The 22,273-nt window shown below is 45.3% G+C and overlaps 1 long non-coding RNA gene across 2 annotated transcripts in view; it reads left to right on the top strand.

Moving 5' to 3' along the window:
• The window catches only part of LOC142498533 (uncharacterized), a 148,055-nt gene that overhangs the window by 17,290 nt on the left and 108,492 nt on the right, over positions 1–22,273 (top strand). Inside the window, exon 1 of one of the 2 annotated variants that reach the window (XR_012802458.1) lies at positions 7,504–7,601. The exons of the other annotated variant lie outside the window; for it this stretch is intronic. This is a non-coding gene — a long non-coding RNA (uncharacterized LOC142498533). Of the gene's footprint in view, positions 1–7,503; positions 7,602–22,273 lie in introns of those variants that run through there. 2 annotated transcript variants of the gene reach the window in all.

Below are 22,273 nucleotides of genomic sequence, written 5' to 3'. Positions count from 1 at the left end.
AGACTGGTCTAAGGAGGATGTCTCACCCTCCTCAGTCCTGACACCGTCTCTCCATTTTCTGGGCAATACGAGCGGTCGGGGGCCTTCCCCCAATCGCCGAAGCGTCGCTGCTTCCCCTTCCTGGGTTCCGCCGTCGCCACCGGAAGTGACGTCCTCCCCGGAACCGGAAGCGTCGCCATCTCGCGTTGGACCCCCATGCGGGATCTCTTCTCCCACGACATCCGGTTGCTCCGCCGTCGCCACCGGAAGTGATGCCGTCCCTCCACGTGCGCGTTGGGCCTGGCGCGGCCCTTCCAGCGCTTCGCCGTCTGTTGTGACCAGGTAAGAGATAGGGCTTTTTGGCTTACCCATCCGCAGGGGTGTAGGCGTCTCTCTCCCATCTCCGCCAGGTCCTGGGATGGCGGGACTCCGTCGGTCGGATCGCCGATCTGCGGGGGACGTCCGGTCACTCACCCCACGGGGCGTCGTTCTCCCCGTCTGTCTTTTCCGCTCCGTTCTTGCTACCGCCAGCTCACGGAGGTCCTCATCAGAGTAGTCCCCTCGCCCCGACCTAGGGGTCGCGGGGCGTGGTGAAAGTCTCTTTGCCCCTGTCGCGGGGTTTAATCCAGCCGCCTCAATGGCCAGTGACCCAGCCGACTTGACCGGCTCCAGTCCCCTGTCTCCGGGACTCGCGCGGTTGATCCACAGCGCGCCCGGGGACTCAGCAGAGCGCCGTGTCACATCCACCGGGGGGTCAGCAGGCTGTATTGGGACGAATGTGGGCATAGGCCACAGATACAAAGTCCCGCAATGAGGGCAACGTGCCATCGTATTCACAGTACCTCCGGGCAGCCCGCATTGTAGGCAGAGCCCGACCACCGTCTCTGTATTGGCCACCCTCACCACCAGCACCCCGCCGGGCACTGAGTAGGGCTGGGTGGAGACCATAGTGCCCACAGTGGAGGAGCAGGCCATTCTTGGTACAGGAGTCACTTCCTGTACAGGTCTCTCCTTCTCTGTGGTTCCTCGCAACTGACTGGTGGAAGTTGCTGGATCCGCCACTCCCTGCTTCGGCTCCTCCCTTCTCTGACAGAGTTGGAACCCGCCCCCAGGGGTTGCAATAATGGGCGGGTCCCACAGGGGAATATCATGCCCCTTAATTAAGGCCGCACCTCTCTCAGTCCTGGTGGGCGCGGTCTGCGTTTTCGCGCCAGTCTCCTCCCCAGAGCTGGAGTCCTTTCCCGCGGCTAGTTCCCGCCTTCTCCTTGCAGCAGCTTTTTGCACAAGGTACCTTTGCTTGCAAATCACCTCCACGGCCGGAACTACTTTTTGTAGTGGCGCCGTCTGGATATCAGTCCCTGGGCCCAGTGGGTGCATCCCCACAGGCCATAATTGAAAGTCACTCCCCCTGGTAGAAATCAGGGGAGGGTCCCATAAACTCAACGGTTGACTCAGCACAGGGGCTGAATTAGTCACTGTCCATCCCGGCGCAGCCATAGCTTTCGCGCCATGCCCCCCTTCAGGGCGGGGCTCTGCTGTTCGCGCCATTCCCGGCCAGCTCTGTGCAAGTCCTGCAGCAGCCATTTTTTCTGTAACTGTCCCATGCGGTTTCCCTAGCAAGCGGGAACCGCCATTTTGGTTGGTTTTTGCACCCAAAAAGTCCATTCGTTCGCTCTCCTCACGGGGTTCTCCCCTAATTATAACAATTTCTTCACACTCTTCAAGGGTGGCCCCTCGCTGTCCCATACAGGATAAAAACGGGGCAGCCATAGCCTTCGCTCCGCTCCAGAGCAGCCTGGTCAATGACAACTCGGCGACAGTCTGCTCTTCAGTGGGTTGCACGCCACGGGTGCCCTCCCCATCAGCCTCTGTCCGCCATTTTACGTTCTCCGCGCCTCGCGGATCCTCCACTCTCTCATAACAGTTGTCGTACATGAGGCTCCACTCTGCGGGGCAGCCACCACACCGGTACAATAAAGATTAGCTCAGATGCACCACCACATGTGTACTTTATCTAGGTGTGACTCAGGATTGCACTACCTCAGGCTAGGCTCACTCTCTCAGTGTCTGCTGTGACTCCTTCCTCCCAGTCTGTGCTCCCTACGGTGAGTGTCTGGAATGGCTAGGTACTCTGGCTGGCTCTGCCATGCAGTACTTGGGGCGTCTACCTGTCTTGGTCAGCCTAGCGCAGACCCTCTCCAGGACTCCTGACCAAGTTAACAGGCTGTCCCTTCTGGCATCCTACCAACTAGTACTGCCTCAAGGTGACTCGGTCAGCTATAGCCCGCTCCAGACCCCTCACTCCCTTCAGGCCCCTAGGTTGTCCCTGCGAACTGACAATATCCCGTCAGCCCCCTGACCACCCCTAGGTCCGTCCCTACGCAGCACAAAGTGGCAGCAGACACTCTCCCTGTTTCCCAGTGACCTAGCTAAAAGCCTGTCCTGTTGACGGATCTGATCTCAGCAGCTCGCCTCCAAATGTAACGGTTTTTCTGGCCCGGCCTGACCCACCCAATCTCACATTGGCCCCTGTGGTCTAACCGGACCCCATTACAGTGTGAATATGTCATATGGTGCACCTGCTGGCTACAGGACTCCTGAGTCTCCCGCATGGTGGTGTGTGGGGAGAACCCGTCAGACAGGCAGCTGAGGTAGTGTGCTGAGTCTCACCTAGTTCCAGTGCAGCGCCTCCACCTCACCAGGGTCCCTGCGTCCGCAAGGGGATGATCCTGGCGAGGAACTCCTCCGTGGTGCTCCTCTCTGTACACTCATTCTTGATAGATACACGAGAGGGTTTCTGGCTGAACTCATCTTTATTGACACGGCAGGGCAACTGCCCTCCACAAGGAGTATCTTCAGCCGCTCATCTCGCCAGTGCTCCCTTTAGTTAGGTATGTCACCCAGATCAGGGATTCACTATTCCCGCAGGAATCACTGTCCTGTGCCAGGTCCCTGGACACAGCCTCCCATGGAGTTACTATAACATAACTGACACTCTGATAGAACTTTAACTCCTTCCTCAGCTCTGACAAGAGCTTTCCAGCAACACTCACAGAACTCAGAACTAACCAGCAACTAGAACTCCTCCCAGACTTGAACTAACTTTAGAACACAGTGCTGTGCCTTATGTAAGCTTCTGAGGCTGACACATCTCTGACATCACTAACCATGGAGTCAGAGCATGTGACCAGTCCCAGCCATACACAGAGCACCCCACCAGGGTGTGAGGGGAAACCTCCATAATTACTGCTGGCATGCCCACACTTACCAGGCCTTACTGCCAACAGGAGAGATGACTGTAGGCATTTTACATGACCGCTACATATGTAATGTACTATCTGTATAAGTATATATGTGTACGGTCAGGTATCTGAGTATGTATGTATGCATGCATGCATGTATGAGTGAATTTGTCTCTTAGAATGTATGCTTGTGCAACAAGGCAACCAGCCATTCAGACAGGAATAGGGTAATCCACCAGCTCTATGTAATAGTCACATACAGATGGAGCTTTAAGCAATCCTAGCTAGGTTTTTTTTTTTTTTTTTTTTTTACAACACTACACATAGTAGTCAATATGTTAGGTAATTATGAACAGCGTATAAAAAATGCACAGATGCGCACCAGGGATTAGTGGAAGGTAATTTATTAAAAATGTACACAATAAATGAGGGGATCCAACCCCACCTCAAAACAACTAAACAGTTAAAACAGCTAGATACCACTAGAAAATATTCCTAGTAGTAACTATACCCTAAGCTGCACAGCATACAAATAACAGTAAAATACATATAAGATACACCATGAATGAAAAAATAAAATAAACAGCCTATCTAGCGATTTGTGATGAAACCGTAATAGTATAGACACTGGCAAGGGGAGACGGACACTCACACATAGACAGACAGCGGAATCGCGGTGTCTGCAAAGGATCCGGATCTCGACACCGCGAAGATGGAATGCACCGCCGCCGTCTCCTGCAGGCTCCGTCACAGCTTGCCAGCAAACACGCGCAGGATGACTTGTCGTGACCTCTACGCGTTTTGCACCACGTGCTTCGTCAGGAGGTCACGCACAGCGTCATCCGCGCGCATTAATAGGCGGCAGCTAATTGAATAGGACAGCCCCCTCAGGAAAACACCCTTACTATGCCTGCTTGCTGTAATCATAGAAACACCTCCAATCAAGGATATTAGGCAACAGGGTGTATAACAACTCATATGGGGGATGCATGTATGGTGTAAATTCATCATTTTAAACACCCCTATAAGGATAAACAGGAATATGACCTCTTACAACATGTATATATACACACACTATATAAACAGTGTTAACAAAACATGGTAATACCTGTATACTAAAAGAAGGAAAAAAGAAAAGAAAAATTAACAACATATATAAAAATATACATAAATACAACGTTAATACAATTTTATGTTAAAAAATTCATTATCTTAAAAAAGGAGTCAATTCAATTAATTCATTAAAACCAAATTGATGTCTGGTTTGCATTTCATAGATCCAAAATTGCTCACGTTTCAATAAATGATTCTCTCTATTTCCCTGTCTGCTACCTAGTGATACACTCTCAAGTCCCTTAAATGTAATGCAGCCTGGTACATTAGTATGCACTTCTTTAAAGTGTTTTAAAAGCGGAGTTAGTGGCATACCTTTTGCTATTGTTTTTGGTATGTTTTTAACATTTCTCAGGTGTTCTAACATGCGCATTTTAAGTGGTCTTTTAGTCTTACCAATGTACTGTAAATTACAGCTACACTGCAAGACATAGACCACATGCGTCGTCTGACAGTTAATAAAACTTTTTATATTGTAGACATTTTTAGTAACTCCTGACGTAACCGTTTTTCCTTGGCAGATATGGTTACACGCTTTACACTTTCCGCATTTATACATGCCTTTAATTCCCAAACGAGTTTTAATGTCTCCAGATACGGTGACTTCTCTTGAGACTTGACTCGGGGCCAGAATGTGTTTAAGGTTAGGTGCTCGTTTGAACACTATCCCAGGCTTGGACTTTAATTGGGGACCCAAAACAGGATCAGCTTTTAATATACCCCAATGTTTTTGCAGAATTTTTCTAACATTGTAATGTGTATCACTGAATTGAGTAATAAAAGCTGGGATTTGATTTTGTCTCTTGTCACTTTTTCTATGATGATATTTCATCAAAGATTTCCTAGGAATCCTTTCTATTTTTTTAAGCGAAGATTTAATTAAATCGCTATCATATTCTTTATCTACTGCTGCGGCACAGTTTATTCGAGCATTTGCCCGTTCTGTGCCGCAGCAGTAGCCTGGCGCGCGCCCGAGAGTGACGGGCGCGCGCCGAAGCAGCGGAAGAGCGCCCTCCGATCGGGGCGCTCTCCCTACCGCTGCCGGGTCCGCCGGGTCCCCCGGAACCCCCTGCCGCTGTCCCGCGATCGCGGGACACCAGGGCTCCCTCGGGGAGCCCCTGGACGCGCGTGCAGGGGGCGCACGCTCCCGAAGACGCGTGACCGCGCGTCTATGACGCGCGGCACGCCGAGGGGCGGCCACTAGCAAGCCGGGAAATCTCCCGGCTTGCGGATCTGGCCGCAGTGTAATAAACTGTGTCGCCAGTGTAGGAATCTTTTCTTTAAAAAGAGAGATTGTTCTTCAAAATCCACAGCCTTAGAATCATTTCTCTTCAACCTGAGAAGTTGATTAAAAGGAATATTTTGGACCCATCTCTTATCATGGCAACTAAATGGGTCTAAATACGAATTTACATTTGTGGCTTTAAAATGCGTTTTAGTATGTACAGTATTGGCCTCAATGTAAATCTCTAAATCGAGATAATGGATACTTGCTGAGCTATTATCACCACTAAATTTTAAATTAAAATCATTATTGTTCAGAAGTGCTACAAACTCAAGATAGGAATCCTTTGTCCCTTCCCACACAATGATAATATCATTGATGTATCTCCTCCACAGCTTGAGCTGCGGAGGAGTACATCTAAAGATCACCAAAGACTCCCACTGTCCCATATACAGATTGGCGAATGATGGGGCAAACGTTGTCCCCATCGCTGTCCCCAAGATTTGCAAAAAATAAAGGGAATCAAACAAAAAATAATTGTGACCAAGGATGAACTCAATAGAAGATAAAATGAATTCAACCTGTGTAATGGGAAGTGTTTGTGGGGTCAAAAGAAAGTGTCTAATTGCTTCTACTCCTTTTTGGTGAGGGATACTAGTGTATAGTGATTGAACGTCTAATGTGGCTAATCTATAATTATCTTGCCAAACAAAACAATCAAACAATTGTAAAACCATAGTAGTGTCTTTAAGGTGAGACGGTAGTGAAGTGACCATTGGTTGTAAGAAAAAATCAATATAAGTGGATAAATTAGAAGTGAGGGAATTAATCCCTGAAATAATAGGACGTCCAGGTGGGGAAGTGAGGGATTTGTGTATCTTGGGGATATAATAGAATATGGGGACAGTGGGAGTCTCAGTGAACAAATATTGATACTCTAACTTAGATATTATTCCAAGTTCCAAAGCCCCATATAGGTGCGTTTTAATAAGACTCAAAAATTCCTTTGTGGGGTCCCTCTTTAGTGTAACATATGAGATAGGGTCCTGTAAAAGGCGATGAGCTCCCTTAAAATAGTCCTCTGTATTTAAGAGAACTATTCCGCCCCCTTATCAGCTGACCTTAATACAATGTCAGGATTGGACTTTAATTGTTTAAGACTTTTGTGTTCATCCCAAGTAAGATTGGAATAAGATCCTAGTTGTTTTTTCTTACACATATCTTTAAAATCCTGTTCAACCAGTTTTCCAAATAATTCTATATTGTGCCCTCTTGAGGCATATGGAAAAAATACAGAATTTGGTTTAAAACCAGTATGTGTGTAACTTCCAAAATTGACAAAGTCAGGATCACTCTCTTTCAATAGTGCTTCAAGATCTTCAATGATAGCCATCTGATCAGCTGTAATATCTATTGCCTCATTTTGGGGAATATGATCCAATGTAGCCTTATTGCTACTATAGTGACGCTGTAAGGTCATTTTTCTTAGATATTTTTGAAGATCAATATAGAGATCAAATTCTAGAGGGGGCAAAAAATAAATAAATAATAAAAAGCCTATGTCAGCTGGTGCAATACCCAAAATCCCCAAAAATTTGAAAAAATCTCACCATGTAGAGAACATTCAAAGATCAAATAAAGATCTACATAGATCAACAAATGAAAATACCAAAAGAGATCACTCAAACAATAGACCCTCTAATCAATATAAATATAGAGAGAGGAGTCAGATTGACAATTGGTCAATGGTGGGCAAGAATGGTAAATCCAAGGATGTAAAACATAAATATAAACATCAAAGGAAAAACCAATATGCCAGTAAAGGGGACAAAAGTATTGCATTCGAATTACCAGTCTCAAATAAATTTCATCAGCTAAAAGATAGAGCTAATGGTAATGAGAGTGATACAAATGATGATAATAATGATTGTTTTTTTCAGAAATCGATCAAAAGCAAGCCCAACAGACCAAGTTGGGACTTAGACAATCCCCCCTCAAAACCCCTGCAAAAACTGAACTGAAAAAGCGGTTATTCAGACGAGGTAAGAGAGGAGGGAGAAAGCCCGCCCACAAAGAGGGGATCCCTGAGTCATTGACACTGACTAGCAATGGGATTTTTAATTTATCTTCTTTGATTATAGATAAAGACCTCTTTCAAGTGCTTAAAAAGGGCTTTACGTTTGCCCCCTCTAGAGAATCAAATGAATTTGATCTCTATATTGATCATCAAAAATATCTAAGAAAAATGACCTTACAGCGTCACTATAGTAGCAATAAGGCTACATTGGATCATATTCCCCAAAATGAGGCAATAGATATTACAGCTGATCAGATGGCTATCATTGAAGATCTTGAAGCACTATTGAAAGAGAGTGATCCTGACTTTGTCAATTTTGGAAGTTACACACATACTGGTTTTAAACCAAATTCTGTATTTTTTCCATATGCCTCAAGAGGACACAATATAGAATTATTTGGAAAACTGGTTGAACAGGATTTTAAAGATATGTGTAAGAAAAAACAACTAGGATCTTATTCCAATCTTACTTGGGATGAACACAAAAGTCTTAAACAATTAAAGTCCAATCCTGACATTGTATTAAGGTCAGCTGATAAGGGGGGCGGAATAGTTCTCTTAAATACAGAGGACTATTTTAAGGAAGCTCATCGCCTTTTACAGGACCCTATCTCATATGTTACACTAAAGAGGGACCCCACAAAGGAATTTTTGAGTCTTATTAAAACGCACCTATATGGGGCTTTGGAACTTGGAATAATATCTAAGTTAGAGTATCAATATTTGTTCACTGAGACTCCCACTGTCCCCATATTCTATTATATCCCCAAGATACACAAATCCCTCACTTCCCCACCTGGACGTCCTATTATTTCAGGGATTAATTCCCTCACTTCTAATTTATCCACTTATATTGATTTTTTCTTACAACCAATGGTCACTTCACTACCGTCTCACCTTAAAGACACTACTATGGTTTTACAATTGTTTGATGGTTTTGTTTGGCAAGATAATTATAGATTAGCCACATTAGACGTTCAATCACTATACACTAGTATCCCTCACCAAAAAGGAGTAGAAGCAATTAGACACTTTCTTTTGACCCCACAAACACTTCCCATTACACAGGTTGAATTCATTTAATCTTCTATTGAGTTCATCCTTGGTCACAATTATTTTTTGTTTGATTCCCTTTATTTTTTTGCAAATCTTGGGGACAGCGATGGGGACAAAGTTTGCCCCATCATTCGCCAATCTGTATATGGGACAGTGGGAGTCTTTGGTGATCTTTAGATGTACTCCTCCACAGCTCAAGCTGTGGAGGAGATACATCGATGATATTATCATTGTGTGGGAAGGGACAGAGGATTCCTATCTTGAGTTTATAGCACTTCTGAACAATAATGATTTTAATTTAAAATTTAGTGGTGATAATAGCTCAGCAAGTATCCATTATCTCGATTTAGAGATTTACATTGAGGCCAATACTGTACATACTAAAACGCATTTTAAAGCCACAAATGTAAATTCGTATTTAGACCCATTTAGTTGCCATGATAAGAGATGGGTCCAAAATATTCCTTTTAATCAACTTCTCAGGTTGAAGAGAAATGATTCTAAGGCTGTGGATTTTGAAGAACAATCTCTCTTTTTAAAGAAAAGATTCCTAGATAAAGAATATGATAGCGATTTAATTAAATCTTCGCTTAAAAAAATAGAAAGGATTCCTAGGAAATCTTTGATGAAATATCATCATAGAAAAAGTGACAAGAGACAAAATCAAATCCCAGCTTTTATTACTCAATTCAGTGATACACATTACAATGTTAGAAAAATTCTGCAAAAACATTGGGGTATATTAAAAGCTGATCCTGTTTTGGGTCCCCAATTAAAGTCCAAGCCTGGGATAGTGTTCAAACGAGCACCTAACCTTAAACACATTCTGGCCCCGAGTCAAGTCTCAAGAGAAGTCACCGTATATCAGGAGACATTAAAACTCGTTTGGGAATTAAAGGCATGTATAAATGCGGAAAGTGTAAAGCGTGTAACCATATCTGCCAAGGAAAAACGGTTACGTCAGGAGTTACTAAAAATGTCTACAATATAAAAAGTTTTATTAACTGTCAGACGACGCATGTGGTCTATGTCTTGCAGTGTAGCTGTAATTTACAGTACATTGGTAAGACTAAAAGACCACTTAAAATGCGCATGTTAGAACACCTGAGAAATGTTAAAAACATACCAAAAACAATAGCAAAAGGTATGCCACTAACTCCGCTTTTAAAACACTTTAAAGAAGTGCATACTAATGTACCAGGCTGCATTACATTTAAGGGACTTGAGAGTGTATCACTAGGTAGCAGACAGGGAAATAGAGAGAATCATTTATTGAAACGTGAGCAATTTTGGATCTATGAAATGCAAACCAGACATCCATTTTGTTTTAATGAATTAATTGAATTGACGCCTTTTTTAAGATAATGAATTTTTTAACATAAAATTGTATTAACATTGTATTTAGGTATGTTTTTATATATGTTGTTAATTTTTCTTTTCTTTTTTCCTTCTTTTAGTATGTTTATATAGTGTGTATATATACATGTTGTAAGAGGTCATATTCCTGTTTATCCTCATAGGGGTGTTTAAAATGATGAATTTACACCATACATGCATCCCCCATATGAGTTGTTATACACCCTGTTGCCTAATATCCTTGATTGGAGGTGTTTCTATGATTACAGCAAGCAGGCATAGTAAGGGTGTTTTCCTGAGGGGGCTGTCCTATTCAATTAGCTGCCGCCTATTAATGCGCCCGGATGACGCTGTGCGTGAACTCCTGACGAAGCACATGGTGCGAAACGCGTAGAGGTCACAACAGGTCATCCTGCGCGTGTTTGCTGGCAAGCTGTGATGGAGCCTGCAGGAGACAGCGGCGGTGCATTCCATCTTCGCGGTGTTGAGATCCGGATCCTTTGCAGACACCGCGATTCCGCTGTCTGTCTCAGTGTGAGTGTCCGTCTCCCCTTGCCAGTGTCTATACTATTACGGTTTCATCACAAATCGCTAGATAGGCTGTTTATTTTATTTTTTCATTCATGGTGTATCTTATATGTATTTTACTGTTATTTGTATGCTGTGCAGCTTAGGGTATAGTTACTACTAGGAATATTTTCTAGTGGTATCTAGCTGTTTTAACTGTTTAGTTGTTTTGAGGTGGGGTTGGATCCCCTCATTTATTGTGTACATTTTTAATAAATTACCTTCCACTAATCCCTGGTGCGCTTCTGTGCATTTTTTATACTTTGTTTTTCAGGGTGCTCTTCCCCCCTTTTTAGGGGGGTTCACCTTGAGTTGGGAGCTTCTGGGGAGACGCACCATGTGCATGCTGCAAAGGGATTATCCACATTTCTATACAGCACGAGCGCTGAATATCCTGCTTTTTCTACTTTTAATTATGAACAGCTTAAATGAAACCAAGATACTGGGTCCCCCAGGCCAAGCCCCCACTGAACTGTTAGAGCAGGGGTGGGCAACCTATTTTTCAATTTTGCCACAGGTGTGGCGAATTAGAAGTGAAAATAGCCACACCATGTAAGAATTGAGGTATTACGTTGCGCATGCGAAAATTTAAAACACACATTGTTTGAACAAGTTTATTGAAAACATGAACACTTTGACTACTCCGTTACAACTGTGTCAGACGCAAATGATGAAAACACACATAGCCACACACACACAGCCAGACACACAGACAGTCGATGGGGTGGTATGTTATTTATATATTCTCAGTCCCGCCCCCCCCCCCCATCATCTCATTTCACCACCCCTCATCTCATTCCCTCCAAAATCCATGATCGGGGGCACAGCCAGGACGCGACTGGGTACAAAACAAAGATACAAGCAGCCATTGCCAGCTGCCCACATGCAGCCACACACACACCCAGCCAGCCACACCAAGCCACACACCCAGCCAGTCACACACACCCAGCCAGTCACACACACCCAGCCAGTCACACACACCCAGCCAGTCACACACACCCAGCCAGTCACACACACCCAGCCAGTCACACACACCCAGCCAGTCACACACACCCAGCCAGTCACACACCCTGGTGCTAGAGCCTCTGCCACTATGGGAAAAGCTTCCATTCAAGTACCCTAAACACTGTGCCCCTGAAACTAAAGGCTGCTATTCTGGATCGCCTAGGCCTCACTCCAGAGACCTACCGACAGCAGTTCCGGACAGTCAAATATGCAAACAAAGACAGACCCTGGGTCGTAGCCCACCGCTTAGTAGACTTATGTACCAGGTGGATACAACCAGAGAAACATACCAAGACAGAGATCCTTGAACAGTTTGTGCTCGAGCAGTTCATACAGATACTGCCCCCCTCCTCCCGCTCCTGGGTAAAAAGACACGCTGCATTTTCCCTGGATTTAGCGGTCCTCTTGGTGGAAAACTTCCTTGGCGACGACACCCAAGAGGATAGCTGGGAACGGTCTGTGCAAACACCAGTTGCTTCCGGTGATGCTAGAGGCAGGAGAGCAGACAATCGAGGGATCTACAACCCGCCAGCTCGGGAAATCCAGTCAACCCGATCGGAAGACCCTTTCCCATCTCGGAGGGTTCCTGGTACAAACTCCCGCAGAGACGCCCGTCCCGGGTCCGAGGCCATTGGATCACTCAAGGGAGGCCGCCACCCACCCACAGTATTCCCCGAGAACCTGGACTCCTGTCACCCATCCGGTGGAGAGGATACCACCACCAACCAGAAGGGAGGATCCCATCCAACAGCGGAGAGGTCCAAACACCGAGCCCCGTCGAGAGCTTCCGCTGACGACCGAGTTTGCGGACTCTGGAGATGAGGAGATGGACTGTTCATATGGCAGAACCACTGCCACAGCTTGTCTCTGAGGGGACCACAATCCGTGGGTAGTCCCAGCATCTCTGGAGGGGAAAATAGTAAAAGCCATGCTGGACTCGGGATCTGGAAAAACCCTGATCCTAGAGGGCCTAATTCCAAGCAACAGACTATCCTATGACTCTCCTTGGAATATCGAATGTATCCATGGGGATACAAAGAGATACCCGACGGCGAACGTTTTACTGCGTATCAAGGATCAAGAGGCTAGCCTATTAGTGAGAGTTGCTCCTTGGCTACCTGCTCCTGTTCTACTTGGCCGAGATTGGTCCTACTTTGAAACATTTTTGGCCCCTACTCCTACGGAGCCTACTTCTCTGGTACCGGAGAAGCCCGGAGACTTGTTTCCTTTTTCCCCAGAGATTTTCCCCCGTAGACACCACGTCCCAAAGACACGTAAACAGAGACGTGCGGAAAAAGAGGACTGGTTAAAAAAGGCTGGGACTCTTGGTAACATTAGTCAGCCCAAAGAACTGCAGGTCATGGCCGGGGATGACCAGGGTGGGGAACAGATAGATACGGGAATTTTGCCAGACCTGGATCTTCCTGACTTCCGTCAGAGGCAGAGGGAAGACCCAGCTCCGGCTAGACAATATGAGAAGGTGGTACAGGTCAACAACAAGATAATGGATGAACAAGGTGTAAGAGTGTTTCCACATTTTGAACTGTTGAATGACATCCTATATCGTGTGAATAAGGTTACACAAACAGGGGAGGTCATTCGACAGATGCTAGTCCCTAAGGGGTTGATTAAAACAGTGTTCACCCTAGCCCATACTCTCCCATGGGGTGGTCATTTGGGCAAGATAAGACCACGGACCGCATCTCGTCCCGGTTTTACTGGCCAGGCATACATGGTGACATCATGAAACTATGTGAGATGTTCTGAATGCCAGTTAACTAGCCAAAAGGGACAGAAGCCAGCTCCCTTGGTCCCTCTGCCCTTGGTAGCCGTCCCATTCGAGAGAATTGGGGTAGATCTTGTCGGACCTTTAGAACCCTCTGTGAAGGGACATAAATTTATACTCGTTGTTGTAGATTATGCCATCAGATATCCTGAGGCCTTCCCTCTGAGATCAGCCACTGCTAAACAGGTTGCTCACAGGCTGTTAGAACTGTTCTCTAGGGTAGGACTTCCCCAAGTAATGTTAACTGACCAGGGAACAAATTTCATGGCAAAGTTAATGCAGGATGTCCTGAAGTTATTGGAGGTAAAATCCGTCTGGACCTCAGTCTACCATCCTCAGATTGATGGATTGGTAGAGAGGTTTAACCGTACTTTAAAAACCATGCTTAGGAAGTTTGTGGACACTGAAAAGTGAGCTTGGGATGAACCTCTCCCTTTCCTGTTGTTTGCGGTACGAGAAGTTCCCCCATTATCCACAGGCTTCTCCCCGTTTGAGCTCCTATATGGACGCCAACCTCGGGGTATTCTCGACCTACTGAAGGAATCCTGGGAGGTGGAGCCCTCTCCCTCCAAGAATACCCTTCAGTATGTCATAGACCTTAGAAACCGCCTAGACATGATAGGTCGGTTTGCTAAGGAAAACCTCAAATCTGCTCAAGAACGTCAAGAGAGGCAGAACAACCAAAATGCTCGCTTGAGGGTCTTCCAACCTGGGGACCAAGTGATGCTACTACTACCGACATCAGAGAGTAAACTCCTTGCAAAGTGGCAGGGTCCTTTCCAAGTTCGCCGCCGCACCGGGGAGGTGAACTATGAGATCTCTCAACCAGGGTCCAGGAAGGGTAAACAAATCTACCACGTGAACCTGCTGAAACCCTGGAAAACGATGAGATCGCTGTTCATCCACCCTCGGGAAGGAGAGACGGATTTGGGTCCACAGCTTCCAAAGGGTAGTACGTACAATGACCATCAGGTTCCCATGGGAGGGCAGTTAACAACGGAACAAAGGTCAGACCTACTAGAATTATGTGACCAGTTCCCAGATGTTTTTTCTGAGCTGCCAGGGCAGACTGATTTAGTGTCCCATAGGATTGAGACAGAACCTGGCGTAAAAGTACGGTCCCGTCCCTATAGATTGCCAGAGGGCCGAAAAGACCTGGTAGAGAGGGAGATAATAGACATGTTGGAATTGGGCGTGATCGAGGAGTCCCACAGCGAATGGTGTAGCCCTATCGTGTTGGTCCCTAAACCAGAAGGGAAGGTGAGGTTTTGCGTGGATCTGCGAAAGGTAAATGCTGTATCCAGATTTGATGCATACCCAATGCCTAGGGTGGATGAATTGCTTGACTCGCTTGGTAAAGCAGAGTATATCTCCAGCCTAGATCTCACAAAAGGATATTGGCAGATACCTCTAGTGGAAGAATCCAAATGCAAAACTGCCTTCGCCACCCCTCTCGGTTTATACCAATTTGTCACTATGCCATTTGGGTTACATGGGGCTCCAGCCACGTTCCAAAGGTTAATGGACAAGGTACTACGACCCCATAGGGCATATGCCGCGACCTACTTGGATGACATTGCCATCTATAGCAGACACTGGCAGTCTCATATAAAAAGGTTAAGGGCAATCCTAACGTCCTTAAGAGAAGCAGGGCTCACTGCAAATCCAAAAAAATGTGCCCTGGGTAAATCCACTACAAAATACTTGGGCTATGCCGTTGGGGGAGGGATAGTAAGGCCACTAGCTAGCAAGGCGGCCGCCATAAAGGAAGTCCCCACCCCACAGACAAAGACACAGGTCTGCGCCCTTTTGGGGTTAGCAGGGTATTACAGGCGGTTTATCCCCAATTTTTCAGAAATTTCTGCACCCCTAACAGATCTGACAAAAAAGAGTGCCCCGACCCAAGTTTAATGGTCTTGGGAGTGCCAAGACGCCTTTGACATGCTTAAAAAGTGCCTGTCAGAGGGCCCTGCTCTTCAGAGCCCAGATTTTAAAGAGCCCTTCATCATCCAGACGGATGCCTCAGAGGTAGGACTGGGAGCAGTGCTGTCCCAGAAATTTGATGGTGTTGAACACCCCATACTGTTCATCAGCCGTAAGCTGTTCCCAAGGAAAGTAAGGTATTCCGTCATTGAGAAGGAGTGCCTCGCTGTAAAATGGGCAATTGAGGCCTTGAGACATTATGTCGCCGGAGTACACTTCACCCTGGTCACTGACCATGCGCCCTTGAAGTGGTTAAACACCATGAAGGACACAAACTCAAGGTTGACCAGGTGGTATATGGCCCTCCAACCCTTCTCTTTTGATATTCAGCATAGACCTGGAAAGGACCATGGAAATGCTGATTTTTTTGTCAAGAGAAGGAGTGGAGGGTCGGGCTTCAGCCGTGTGGGACACTAGCCACACACAAACAGGGGAGGTATGTGACAGAGTGAAGTCAACTCCTATCAGTTATGCCTGGGAGACATATGTCTGAGTGCTTCATCCAGCACTCATAAGGGTTAACTCAGGTGGAAGTTAGGTAATCAGGATGTAAGCTGACACCTGTTAGCCAGGAAGGTAGAAAAGGATCTTGTGACTGGCAGTAGCTGGCTCTCTCAGACCAGAGCACATGGATATATGTGCTGCTAGCCAGACAGATACATCAAACTTCTTACTGCAACTAAAGTAAGACTTTTTCATTTGTTTTTCTAACTGCTTAAAAGACTCTTACGGTTTGGTTCTGGTTTAGCCAGCCAGCCTGCTAGCTAGGCCTGCTGTGTTAGTCAGTCCTCCCAATGTGGAGCAGGATTTGTTTGTTTAAAGGGACAGTGTACCCGCATGTTATGTTGCTGTGGAGAAATAAAGCCACTGAACGTTTTCATTTACCCTGAAACTACACGTGTGGACTGTTCCCTGACCTTGGCTACAGGCCGTCCTGCCACACTCCCCCTTCAGAGGCAACACATATGAGTGTATGTGTGAGTTAATACATGTATGAACCTGTGTTTGTATCTGTAGGAGACAAATGCAGAGCTATAACCAGGGAAATAAACCGTGGCTTTTATTCAGCCCGTAGCTTCAAACAATAATGCTTTAAGGCAGCATATAAATAAACACATACTGTAAAACAGGTATATTCCTTTGTAAGGGCTGACGTACACTTCCGGTCCTTATCTGCAGGGCTGGGAAGCTAGACCCCTTGCCAACCTCTGACCCCAAAGTGGTACCTGGTAGCAAGGTGCTCTTTCCCATAGTCCAGGGTTTGGGTTGATGTTCAGGGGTGATTCTTCTAAAAGGTTTTAGGGTCCGCTGCATCCTGGAATAGAGGATCTGGTTGTCTGAGATCTCACTCTCTCTCTGACAGCACCCACTTCCTTAGTGCTAGAGCGATCCCCTGCAGTTTAAGCAGGAGGCTTTTGTACCTGACTGATGAGCCAAGTGGAGACTGGCTATATGTCTGTAGCTGCAATTAACCATCTCCCTGATGGGCACATCAGCCAGATACAGGCTTTCTATTTGGAGTCCTATTTAGACAGGGGTTAAGGCCCTGTCGCAGTATCCATGAATGCCAGCTCTATTATAACATTGCATTTACTTTGGCCCTATAGTCATGTCTATTAGGACCCTGCACGTATTGACATGAAAAAGAGACATACAAAGTCTCTAAAGCTTGGTGCACAATTATTTTTTCATTTGTGAAGAACTTCCATGCTGGTTTATTAAAAGGAATCGCAATGACAAATGAATAATTATTTTAAAGCAAAAGATTCAAATACATTCTATATAGAGTACACTGTTCATTTCATATGCATTGAGATATGATCTACTAGAATATAATGATTGTGATATTTACTGTATGTTCTCTTGTAACAAAGCAGCCATCTATGATTTGTGATTTCGTTATTACACTGGAGGCATGAAGTGCATTGAGATTAAGTGTTGACCTTTTTGGCTTTTACTTCCTCAGGAATATCCTGGACCACTCCTCATTGCTGCTGTCTATAACATCAAGTGCAAAAAAAGGGAAGGGAATTAACACATTTGTGTTGTTCCATAGTGCCACAAATATAAATACCACTTATGAGCACATTTAAATGTCCCAGGTAGGTCCACAAACCTGCCTTTTCCCATATTCGCTAAGTATACAATGCAAATGACCATTTACAGGGTGTCACTTTTTGCTTCTTATCCATTTTAACATGGATCCCAATAAGCTTATGCCTGTTGTATGCTGTTCCAGAAGATGCACAAACGAAAGCAATTAACAAAGAATCTCAGTACACTACAGCCTTGCAGTGTCATAAATGACATAAAAAAAATAATGTCTGTCACAGGAAACCAGAACTCCTTTCCGGGATCAAGTATTAAATCAAGCAAAACACAGCTACTGTATACTCACAATCACGGGAATACAGGGGAAATCCTAGTCGTCCTAGGTGCCCTGCACCACCAAAATGGCTTACCCAGCACAGCTTCTATTACTATAGGAGTCCGTAACCTCTAGGCTTCGGTGGATGTAAGTTGCAATAGAGAAACGTTAAATATCCCGCTCAGAGTAACACGCAGCCTCTGTGTCTAGTCTTAGAGCACATCACTTAGTCCGCCTGCATGCCAGTCCAAGAATGAGCTGTGGAACTCAGATCAGGTACTTTTTTTTCTAGTTTCCCCCGTCTCCTTAGAAAAGCATGGAGAACGGGGTCAACCAATCACAGCGTGGATGCTGTGTGTGGGACCAATCGCAGCATGACGGCTTGCTTGCATTGGCCAATCTGGGCTGGGGGGGGGGGGGGTGATGGAGTGGCAGAGGCAATGTGAGCGTTAACTACAAACTGAAAAATGAAATCAGCTCTTACCTGCTCATGTTCTCAATGCCGGTTTGCTATCTCCTGATGAGATATGCGCCTCGCTGTCTGGGGCAGACAGTGGTTCTGCATTATCGGACCAATGTCTCCCAGATAGGAGGAGCGCCCATCCCCACTCTCCTTTGTCCTCAAATCCCTTGTGAAATCAGAAGAACCCACCAGAAGAACCCAGATCCCTTGGTGTGGTGGCTGGGTGTGTTACCAACGAAGCACTCCAAGGGAACCAGAAATACATAATACAGTTTAACACAGCACATTACACATGAAATAAAGCCTTCCCTCTACATTAACATGTCTAATACATAGACTTTTGGCCAAATCAGCCACAGGTAGAGGGATGTGCAGGGCAATTCTCTATATCCATCAGACATAATATGAGCCGCATTGCCCCTATTATCACAATGGCTGCATGCTGACCCTGGTGGAATGTGATTTTATGTTTATTTCATATACAGTAGCTTCTATAGTACAACATTTTGAGGCTATAGTTTGAGATGGGTGAAGCCTGCCTTTAACTCTTTTAGTCAGTAAAAATAAAAAGGTTAGAGGATTTCTAAATAAATCCAATATTCCTTAACCCTTTGAGTGACAGTACTTGAGTGCCACTGCCCCTGGAGTGCCAGACCGCATGATGTAGTGACTAAGTCTTGGCACCCAAAGGGTTACAAATAAAGTGGAATGATAGCTTTGTAAATAAAAAATAGTCTGAGTACTCTGGGTGTGAAAATAAAAAAACGTATGGTTCTCTTTACCTCCTGGATCAATCCAATTTGAACCATTACTTTTAGTGACTGAAGGTCTATGCACCATGCACATTTGACTATTGCCACCTATGATTGTAGTGATCACATGGTTGCAATCCAACCCTTAGCATCGCAAACCGAAGAGTAAGTCCTGCTACTCCATTAGGTTCAAATTATCAGGACGAGGTGAGCTGTGAATGGTATCTCCCCCAGAAAGGAGCAAAATGCAGCGATGAACGTCACAAGGGCCACCAACTTGCCATTCAATGTCATAATGGCGCCCAACTGGGACAATTAATCTCTGCTCTGTAGAGTTTACAGTCATTTTTTTGTGTTTGAGTCATAAACCCGTATTCAATCTGCTGTGAAGCCACTTACCCATGCTGGAGAGGTCTATTGAATAGGGCAATTAAGAGATAATGTTTACTCCATTCCCTGAATAAAAAAACATAAAATACAAATCAGCTGAGAAGTAACAGCAAGAATCTGGAATCAGTGGACTGAAACAAAAGGGATTTTAATGATGTGTGGATAAACAATAGAAAGTTATCAGCATTCATTTTCCCAGCTATTGGCATCTGGTATTTCTCACTATTGCACAGAAACCATAATTTGACCTTTGTGTGTAAAGGTATTTAAGATTGAATGTGTACGAGATGAATGCTGGTCTGTTGAAAGGACGTGTTTGTTAGCTTGCAAACACTTTCTGGGAATGAGAAGAACTCTGGATGGTTATGAAACTCAAGTGACTAATTAATGTCTGGTATGGCATGCAGTAAATATAACCCAGTCGGAATTGTAACAAAAACTGCAAGAGTTGACCTTGGAATGTTACATTCAGAGGATTCAAAATAGATGCAGTTTTTCTACTGCAGATTGAAATACTGCATAGCAGAAAAATAATTTAAAGAAATGTCACTACACTTGGGAAAGCTTTTAAACAGGGTGGAAATAATTATAACATTCTGTGTAATAAGATAGTATAAGGTCATATAAGGCACATTTTACCTTATAAGTTAGTTAAGTATAAAGGCTTATAAGGTACTATTTTATAAGGTTGTCAGCAATACTTGCCACTTAGAAGTACATGCCCCTTGATTGTCAGAATATTTAGTGCCATAAAATGCTACACAACTTTCTAGCCCATATTTACTAAGCAGTGCAATGCCATAAGACACCTTTCAGCACCTGTAAACCCCTTACAACAGAGGGGCTTTATGGGGTCTCTATCAGGATCAGAAGAGGTCTTATGGCATAGCACCGCTTATTCAATGTGGGCCACAGTCCCCAGAGCCATAAGATTGCGATTACAGTGTGATCACATGGCCCTGCTTATGCACTGAACTGAAGAGGTAAGTTCTCCTCTCCCAATCAGTTTGAGAGCCAGCGATGCATTCAGCACAAAACACTAATGGTTGAAGTGTGATTGTACTATGGGGAGAGCAGTGCCACTACTTTATTGTTTTCACACCCAGAGTACCACCTGTAAGGCTCTTTTTCCCACCCTATGAGAAATGTGGCGGCTACTGAGTGTGTGGTGCTTTACCTGTGGCTCACAGGAGGCCTGAACCTCCGCTTCCGGGAGCCTGGGTTGTACCTGATCCGTCTGGTGATAGCGCCTCCACCTGTGAGGGATCCTCAGTGGCGGATATCCCCTTTACAGGACCCAATGCAATAAGATCACACACTTGTATTTAATAACAGTTTACTGAACACAGGTACAACTAGATATATCATTAACCGACATACAACATAGGCCTTGCACGGCCGTAGTGCCACCGTGCCCTCCAACTGTAGTGTCCACTCCTGATGGGATTTCCCCTGGGCACCCAACTTTCCTGGTGTCAAAAAAGAGCCAACCCACCCAATGTGTGAGACAGCAACTAAAAGTGTTATAGTTGGTGCACATTGTGAGGTACCTGCCCAGGTGCTCCAGCACCCGGGTATGGCCGAATAACAAAAGGGATCCACTGATCCAGCGATGTCGATGTCAGCGAAGCCTCCTCCTCTGCGTGAGGTGAACTCCGGTAGGAGGATCTCACCTTTGATAGTCTATGATAGTGCGGTGGTGTTCCTGCCCCAGATCACAGTTCGCAGTTGTGCCGCGTCCTCAAATGGCACTATACACTAACTGTATACAGCTACAGGGGAAATGTCCCTAGATTGGGGTTTCCCTGTAGCAGCCACAATCTGATTAGGTGAGATGGGCCTATCTTGGACCTAAAGGGTTAATCTGGCCTAGTCTGGATGCCACTGACACCCAGACCCTACCTTCCCTTTCTCTGTCCTGGCCCCAACTGTCAGAATTCCAACTGCCATGCATCTCTTAGCCCTATTGGCTGAGCCGCACCCTCGTGATTATCCCCTACAGCATCTGGGGAGTGTAGTTCCCCTGCTGTACTACACTCCTAATGGCCGCCACTTGTGCTTGCTACTGCACATCCCCGCTCACTCTCCCCAGCCTTCGCTGCCTATGGAAAGGTAAGGGGACAAACAGGGGACCAGGAGGACCCAGGTATAACCACTGATTGTTATCTACACACAGTTTCTTTATGGAAATGTTGAATTTTATGAGAGATAACAACCGCTTAGCCCACCCAGTCTGCCCATTTTGCTTTCTGCTATTAAACCCCAGACCCTTTCTGTTCCTCGGCTTTCTTTCGTATTTAGAGTAGCCTTATGTGAATCCCACGCATTTTTAAATTCCCTTACTGAATTAGCCCCTACCATCTCTGTGGGGAGGCTATTCCACTAATCCTGTATTCTTGCCATGAAGCATGACTTTCTCACATTTCTCCTTATCCTGCAATCCTCCAAGCCTCAGAGCATGACCTCTTGTTCAAGCAATTCTCTTTCGTTGAAATATGTTTACCTCCTGTACTTTGTTGAAGTCTTTTATATATTTTAAAGTCATATTCCCTTCCGAAAAACTGTTCATATTTAGGTACTTTGGTCTTTCCTGATAAGTCATATGCTGTAGACAATACACCATTGTTGTAGTCTTTCTTTGCACAATCTCTATTTATGTCCTTTTGGAAATATGGTTTACATCCCCTTGAAGAAGTCTTTGTCAAGACGAAACGCGTTGGGACTTTACTCTACCCATATACCAATAGCAGGAGTTTCTTGGGAGCTGTCTGGAGCACTGTCACCCTCTCTGTCCTTAACCCCTGGTGTATGGCCATCACTGGGGTTTATTGGGAGTTGTGTTAACAGTTGTTCCTTGTATAGCTTCTGAGGCCTTCTGGTTTTTGTGTTTTTATATATATATTTTTTATTA

Source organism: Ascaphus truei, chromosome 7 (genome assembly GCF_040206685.1).
Source record: "Ascaphus truei isolate aAscTru1 chromosome 7, aAscTru1.hap1, whole genome shotgun sequence".
In the NCBI taxonomy this organism is placed as follows: Eukaryota; Metazoa; Chordata; class Amphibia; order Anura; family Ascaphidae; genus Ascaphus; species Ascaphus truei.
This window is presented reverse-complemented; position numbering and strand designations above follow the sequence as displayed.